Genomic DNA, 7,759 nt, shown 5'->3' with positions numbered 1-7,759 from the left:
ATATAAAATAAATCACCTAGATTTGGTATTTCCCTGCCAGCATGACAGAGGAAGTTTTATAGTTATCTTTAAGTCTATTCCAAGAAAAATAACTCTTATAAGTAATTTATCTTTACAAATATTTAAAATTATGCAAAAATAAAAATATACCTAATATTTTAATTCTTCTTGTCCTTTTCTTTTCCTCCTATGATTGACTCATTGCTAACTTTGTTTGAAGGTGAACAGGACAATGCATGAAGCTAAACGCACTTGAATCTTTTTTCCCTCTTTAGCAACTGAAAATCCAACTAACCTGCCTTTACTGGCACCAAGAATAGATTGACTGGACTGGAATTGACTTTACTAATAATACCTGCAGTGCTAACAGTAGTCACCACCCTCTGTTGAATCAGAGCTCTTCCCATAGCTTGATAAATCAGCGTGTCTACTGGGAGGCTGGGGTGAAACTGAGTCACCTTATCTTCATTTTTAGGATTACCAAAGAACATCTCCCTTAGTAACAGTGTCATTTATCAAAACATGAACTCAACTTAAAAGTTTCCCTATCTCTTCAAACTATTTTGAACATCTTGTTCTTTGATAGTGTCCCAACGAATTGACCACCTCCGAGGTCAGCAGGTGTGGCTTGGCCCACATCCAGATTTCTACTGGGGATGATTAGTTCACTGCCCTGCCAGGGGCTTTGGAATCTCCAACATTAACACAGACCTTGTGACCTGGAGAACCAGAGGCCCAGATAAAGAGGACTGGGATTTCTTGCCCATTTCTAATTCCCAGAAGTAGCCACCCTTCACCTGCAGTCAGGGACTTTTAAAAATATTACTATTCACTCATCTCACACGCTCAACTCTTCCACTTATACCTCCTCTTGAATTTCTAGTGAGAGTTTCTTTAGGGCACGTTTTATTTTTAAGTTCTTGATTGTCCTTCCTGACATCATCTAGCCCAGTCTCCACTATTGTCAGTGTCTGGCATATTTTCCCATCAGGACTTTTTTTGGGTACAAGTGGGTGGCAAAATGTTCGGTTTTGCTTCCTTCTCTGTGTTGGCAGGAATCCTAAAAATAAGTTAAAACCAGGTCCATGGTGTGGATTTCTTTACTGTACCCTTTACAATTTTATAGTTGGGGGGAGGCGGGGGTTGATGGTTCAATTAGTACACTTCTTGGAAAAGTAGGAAAAGAGTAGGAAGAGAAATTTGTTGGGACAAGAAATTAAATTTCCAAGTCCACCAGGAAGTAGCCTAGAAGCGTTAACCACAGAGATTGATTGCTTACCCATGTCCCAAATCTGCTACAAGAAAATTGGGAAGCTTTTTTCCAAAACAACAAATGTCATCCTTGTCTGTGATGAAAGTACCTTAAATATGTGGTAGGACTGGAGAAGCAAGACTGATCAGGTGACCTTCTCATCGTACCCAATCCCATTTTCTTAGGCAAACATCCAAATATCAACTCTTGTAACTGAAAATCCCAGTGGTATGAAGTTCCAGCAACTTCAGAAATCTGTCTCTTCCCATCTCTTTGCTCTCCTTTCCCTGGAAGTGGCTACTTTCTCAGGCCCACTCTCTCTTCACAGCCACCCAGGTTTACATTCTAGCAGTTCAACAACCCTCTGGAAAGATTCCTACTGGCCCAGCTTAGGTAATCACTGAGCCAATTTCTGTGTATTGGCCAGACCTAAGTAATGGATCTATTCCTGAAATCCTAGCAGTGTTACCACTTCCAACCAGACCAGGGATTGTGCAAGGGTGTTTCTCAAAGAAAAAAAAAAAAAATGGGTCTATGATTAGCAGAAAGGAAATGGATTCTCCAAGGCCAGGACAAGAGTCCAGAGAAGCACCAAGAGGCAAAATTTAAGTCAATCAGACACTCATTTTTAATTCATGGAAGTTTGGTTTTGACAGTGACCTTTTCCTCAAATATTCTGCCCTAGGATCCTCATTCACTTCACCCTCATCTTGGCCCTGAATGATGGGCCAACAAAAAATAAAACATCATTATACTCATATTCAAAACTATCTCCCAGTGCGCTTGCAACCCCCAACTTGAGACTCATTCCTTTGAGTAGGCAGAGACATCCCGAGGGGTTCTTCAAATTTTTTTTCCCTCAAAATAGCTAGAAGATAAATCTTTAAGCTGATAAAAATTTCCTCAATACATGCTAGTTAGATAGGCGGCTGCTGCTGTTAAGTCACTTCATTTGTGTCCAACTCTGTGCGACCCCATAGACGGCAGCCCACCAGGCTCCCCCTTCCCTGGGATTCTCTAAGCAAGAACACTGGAGTGGGTTGCCATTTCCTTCTCCAATGCATGAAAGTGAAAAGTGAAACTGAAGTCGCTCAGTCGTGTCCGACTCCTAGCAACCCCATGGACTGCAGCCCTCCAGGCTCCTCCGTCCATGGGATTCCCCAGGCAAGAGTACTGGAGTGGGTTGCCATTGCCTTCTCCAGTTAGATAGGCTATCAAGTCAATAACATCTAGGGCCAGCAAATGTTGAAAGCCCCACCCCATAAAAATGTGTGTGGTATATATACTATGAGCACAGACAATAAGGAAGAGGGACAAATGGGTAAGACCTGGAGCTGCACAGAAGAAGGTCCCTAAAGATGAGAAAAATGAGAGCAAAAAAGGAGATACAAGATGTTAAAGCACACTTTAATCCAATCACTTACTAATAGTTAATGAACACTAGCTCTAGCTCTACTTCATCAATTTTCCTAAGTTCTGCCACGTGGAAAAATGGACATAGTAGGGTGGCAGGAAGAGATGGAGCAGCCATGAAGAGATTCCCCACGTCCAAGGTAAGAGAAACCCAAGTAAGATGGTAGGTGTTGCAAGAGGGCATCAGAGGGCAGACACCCTGAAACCCTAAGCACAGAAAACTAGTCAATCTGATCACACTGACCACAGCCTTGTCTAACTCAATGAAACTAAGCCATGCCCGTGGGGCCACCTAAGACGGGCGGGTCATGGTGGAGAGGTCTGACAGAATGTGGTCCACTGGAGAAGGGAATGGCAAACCACTTCAGTATTCTTGCCTTGAGAACCCCATGAACAGTATGAAAAGGCAAAATGATAGGATACTGAAAGAGGAACTCCCCAGGTCAGTAGGTGCCCAATATGCTACTGGAGGTCAGTGGAGAAATAACTCCAGAAAGAATGAAGGGATGGAGCCAAAGCAAAAACAATACCCAGTTGTGGATGTGACTGGTGATAGAAGCAAGGTCCAATGCTGTAAGAGCAATATTGCATAGGAACCTGGAATGTCAGGTCCATGAATCAAGGCAAACTGGAAGTGGTCAAACAAGAGATGGCAAGAGTGAACGTCGACATTCTAGGAATCAGCGAACTGAAATGGACTGGAATGGGTGAATTTAACTCAGATGACCATTATATCTACTACTGCGGGCAGGAATCCCTTAGAAGAAATGGAGTAGTCATCATGGTCAACAAAAGAGTCCGAAATGCAGTACTTGGATGCAATCTCAAAAACGACAGAATGATCTCTGTTCGTTTCCAAGGCAAACCATTCAATATCACAGTAATCCAAGTCTATGCCCCAACCAGTAACACTGAAGAAGCTGAAGTTGAACGGTTCTATGAAGACCTACAAGACCTTTTAGAACTAACACCCAAAAAAGATGTCCTTTTCATTATAGGGGACTGGAAGGCAAAAGTAGAAAGTCAAGAAACACCTGGAGTAACAGGCAAATTTGGCCTTGGAATAGGGAATGAAGCAGGGCAAAGACTAATAGAGTTTTGCCAAGAAAATGCACTGGTCATAGCAAACACCCTCTTCCAACAACACAAGAGAAGACCCTCACATGGACATCACCAGATGGTCAACAGTGAAATCAGATTAATTATATTCTTTGCAGTCAAAGATGGAAAAGCTGTATACAGTCAACAAAAACAAGACCAGGAACTGACTGTGGCTCAGATCATGAACTCTTTATTGCCAAATTCAGACTTAAATAGAAGAAAGTAGGGAAAACCACTAGACCATTCAAGAATGACCTAAATCAAATCCCTTATGATTATACAGTGGAAGTGAGAAATCGATTTAAGGGACTAGATCTGATAGATAGAGTGCCTGATGAACTGTGGATGGAGGTTCATGACATTGTACAGGAGACAGGGATCAAGACCATCCCCATGGAAAAGAAATGCAAAAAAGCAAAGTGGCTGTCTGAGGAGTCCTTACAAATAGCTGTGAAAAGAAGAGAAGTGAAAAGCAAAGGAGAAAAGGAAAGATATAAGCATCTAAATGCAAAGTTCCAAAGAATAGCAAGAAGAGAGAAGAAAGCCTTCCTCAGCAACCAATGCAAAGAAATAGAGGAAAACAACAGAATGGGAAAGACTAGATATCTCTGTAAGAAAATTAGAGATACCAAGGGGATATTTCATGCAAAGATGGGCTCAATAAAGGACAGAAATGTTATGGACCTAACAGAAGCAGTAGATATTAAGAAGAGGTGGGAAGAATACACAGAAGAACTGTACAAAAAATCTTCATGACCAAGATAATCATGATGGTGTGATCACTCACCTAGAGCCAGACATCCTGGAATGTGAAGTCAAGGGGGCCTTAGAAAGCATCACTACGAACAAAGCTAGTAGAGGTGACGGAATTCCAGTTGAGCTATCCCAAATCCTGAAAGATGATACTGTGAAAGTGCTGTACTCAATATGCCAGCAAATTTGGAAAACTCAGAAGTGGCCCAGGACTGGAAAAGGTCAGTTTTCATTCCAGTCCCAAAGAAAGGCAATGCCAAAGAATGCTCAAACTACCACACAATTGCACTCATCTCACACGCTAGTAAAGTAATGCTCAAAATTCTCCAAGCCAGGCTTCAGCAATATGTGAACCATGAACTTCCTGATGTTCAAGCTGGTTTTAGAAAAGGCAGAGGAACCAGAGATCAAATTGCCAACATCTGTTGGATCATCAAAAAAGCAAAAGAGTTCCAGAAAAACATCTATTTCTGCTTTATTGACTATGCCAAAGCCTTTGACTGTGTGGATCACAATAAACTGTGGAAAATTCTGAAAGAGATGGGAATACCAGATCACCTGACCTGCCTCTTGAGAAACCTGTATGCAAGTCAGGAAGCAACAGTTAGAACTGGACATGGAACAACAGACTGGTTCCAAATAGGAAAAGGAGTACATGAAGGCTGTATACTGTCACCCTGCTTATTTAACTTATATGCAGAGTACATCATGAGAAACACTGGGCTGGAAGGAGCACAAGCTGGAATCAAGATTGCTGGAAGAAATATCAATAACCTCAGATATGCAGATGACACCACCCTTATGGCAGAAAGTGAAAAGGAACTAAAAAGCCTCTTGGTGAAGGTGAAAGTGGAGAGTGAAAAAGTTGGCTTATAGCTCAACATTCAGAAAACTAAGATCATGGCATCCGGTCCCATCACTTCATCGAAATAGATGGGGAAACAGTGGAAACAGTGTCAGACTTTATTTTTCTGGACTCCAAAATCACTGCAGATGGTGACTGCAGCCATGAAATTAAAAGATTCTTACTCCTTGGAAGGAAAGTTATGACCAACCTAGATAGCATATTGAAAAGCAGAGACATTACTTTGCCAACAAAGGTCCATCTAGTCAAGGCTATGGTTTTTCCAGTGGTCATGTATGGATGTGAGAGTTGGACTGTCAAGAAAGCTGAGCACTGAAGAATTGATGCTTTTAAACTGTGGTGTTGGAGAAGACTCTTGAGAGTCCCTTGGACTTCAAGGAGATCCAACCAGTCCATTCTGAAGGAGATCAGCCCTGGGATTTCTTTGGAAGGATGATGCTAAAGCTGATACTCCAGTACTTTGGCCATCTCATGCGAAGGGTTGACTCATTGGAAAAGATTCTGATGTTGGGAGGGATTGGGGGCAGGAGGAGAAGGGGATGACAGAGGATGAGATGGCTGGATGGCATCACTGACTCGATGGACATGAGTCTGAGTGAACTCTGGGAGTTGGTGATGGACAGGGAGGCCTGGCGTGCTGCGATTCATGGGGTTGCAAAGAGTCGGACATGACTGAGCGACTGAAATGAACTGAGGCTGGCAGAAGAAGAAATAACAGGAAAGACTTAGGGCATAGTCCCCATGGAAATCTCTGAACGGGACCTGTTTGATGGCGTGCAACATCTGGGAAGGGTTATCTGGAGTTCCAATGATAATGCTACATGGAGAAGGGTGAATCCTGCCAAGAGAAAAATCCTCAGGTTTTCCAGTACCTGGCATCTTTGGAAGCTTAATTTTGCCCTATAGTAAAGGCTTAAGGAAAGACTTGGAGACTTATGAACTGTGTGTCCTTCCTAAGACCAAGGGAAAAATCAGTTCTTAAACCACAAGATAAATAAGCCAAGTACCTCATAAATTTCGTACTAATAAAGACAATTTTTTTTAATCTTTCATATTCCAGTCATTTTAATCTTCCCTTTCTGGGGAGTTGCCTTTGGCAAAAAAAGAGCTTATATAACTGAAATACATCTGCCTCTAATAAAATTGGGCTTCAAAATGTTTTGTCCATCTGATGTTTATCTACAGCAATGATTATTTATCTAATCACCTAAAGAAATGATTCAGTTATTAATGGGAGGCTGCATTTGGGAATATGATTTTCTATTTTGTCAACTTATAAAGGATCCAAACACTGCCCAGAAACCAGAGTGACCAGGTCCAGACCTCAGCTGTCTGCTTCTGGTGGCATGTATGTAATCACCGTGTGACTGGTGGATGGCTAGATGCCAGCAACTTTGCAATCTTACAACTCATTTCCTCTGTTTATGGAGCAGCCTTTTATATAAAACGGCCTCCACGGGATGTGCCTACTGGGAGACCATGCGGTGGCCACAATGTCTGGTGCCCATAGCAACCGTATTTCACACTAACTATTTGCTTTATACTCCATTGACCACTAACAAATCAGCATTCTAATTGTAAGTACCCGGTTCAATGTGCTAAGAATTGAGTTTTTGTGCCCACAAGGATTAAAGCCAGATGCTAGACCAGGAGCAAGTCACAGCAACTGTGTTGATCAACTGTGAGGCTTCTTAGAGACACAGAAAGAAGCCTTCTTTCTTTGCTACACCCTTCTCTCACCCTGTGAGTCTTTAGACTGGGAAAATCAGATGCTATAAAAGCAATGAATACCTTTTTATGTTCTTCCATCCCCGAAGAATTATACCTGATGAACTTTCTGCAAAATATAACTGGCAGTAGATTTACTAATGAGTGCAATAAATGTTGAGTACCTATTATATGCCAACTACTGTGCTAGGTGTGGTGGAGAATTCCAGGCTGAAAAAAATAGTGTCAACCCTTGAAGCTTGCAGACCAGGAAAGGAGATACACAATAATTTTCTTAAGAGGCAAATTATCCTAACTTCTGTAGTAGAAGAATAAATTACACTGTATGGAGAAAGAAAAGCTTAATTATAACAAGTGGCTCAAAGAAGACCTCTTGGAAGACATGGTGTCTGACCTGACTCCATGAGATGCTCTGGGAAGAGTCGCAATCCAGGCAGAAAGGGATTTGACTCAAAAGTGCTGGGAAAAGGCCCCCCATGTGGCTGAACATCTTGCCCTGGGCAAGCACATCATTAAGACCAGGTGATTGGGTGGGAGACAGATTGAGAAGGCTCTGGGCTCTAGACCACAGAATTTTGGAGTGCAGTTGTGTTTTGCCCCATAGATTATCATGGTTAGTTAAATTTTAAGCCATCACAGGTGTGGCT

Source organism: Bos indicus, chromosome 4, assembly GCF_029378745.1.
Source record: "Bos indicus isolate NIAB-ARS_2022 breed Sahiwal x Tharparkar chromosome 4, NIAB-ARS_B.indTharparkar_mat_pri_1.0, whole genome shotgun sequence".
NCBI classification, from domain to species: domain Eukaryota; kingdom Metazoa; phylum Chordata; class Mammalia; order Artiodactyla; family Bovidae; genus Bos; species Bos indicus.
The sequence above is the reverse complement of the archived record's forward strand: the minus strand, read 5'-3'. Positions refer to the sequence as shown.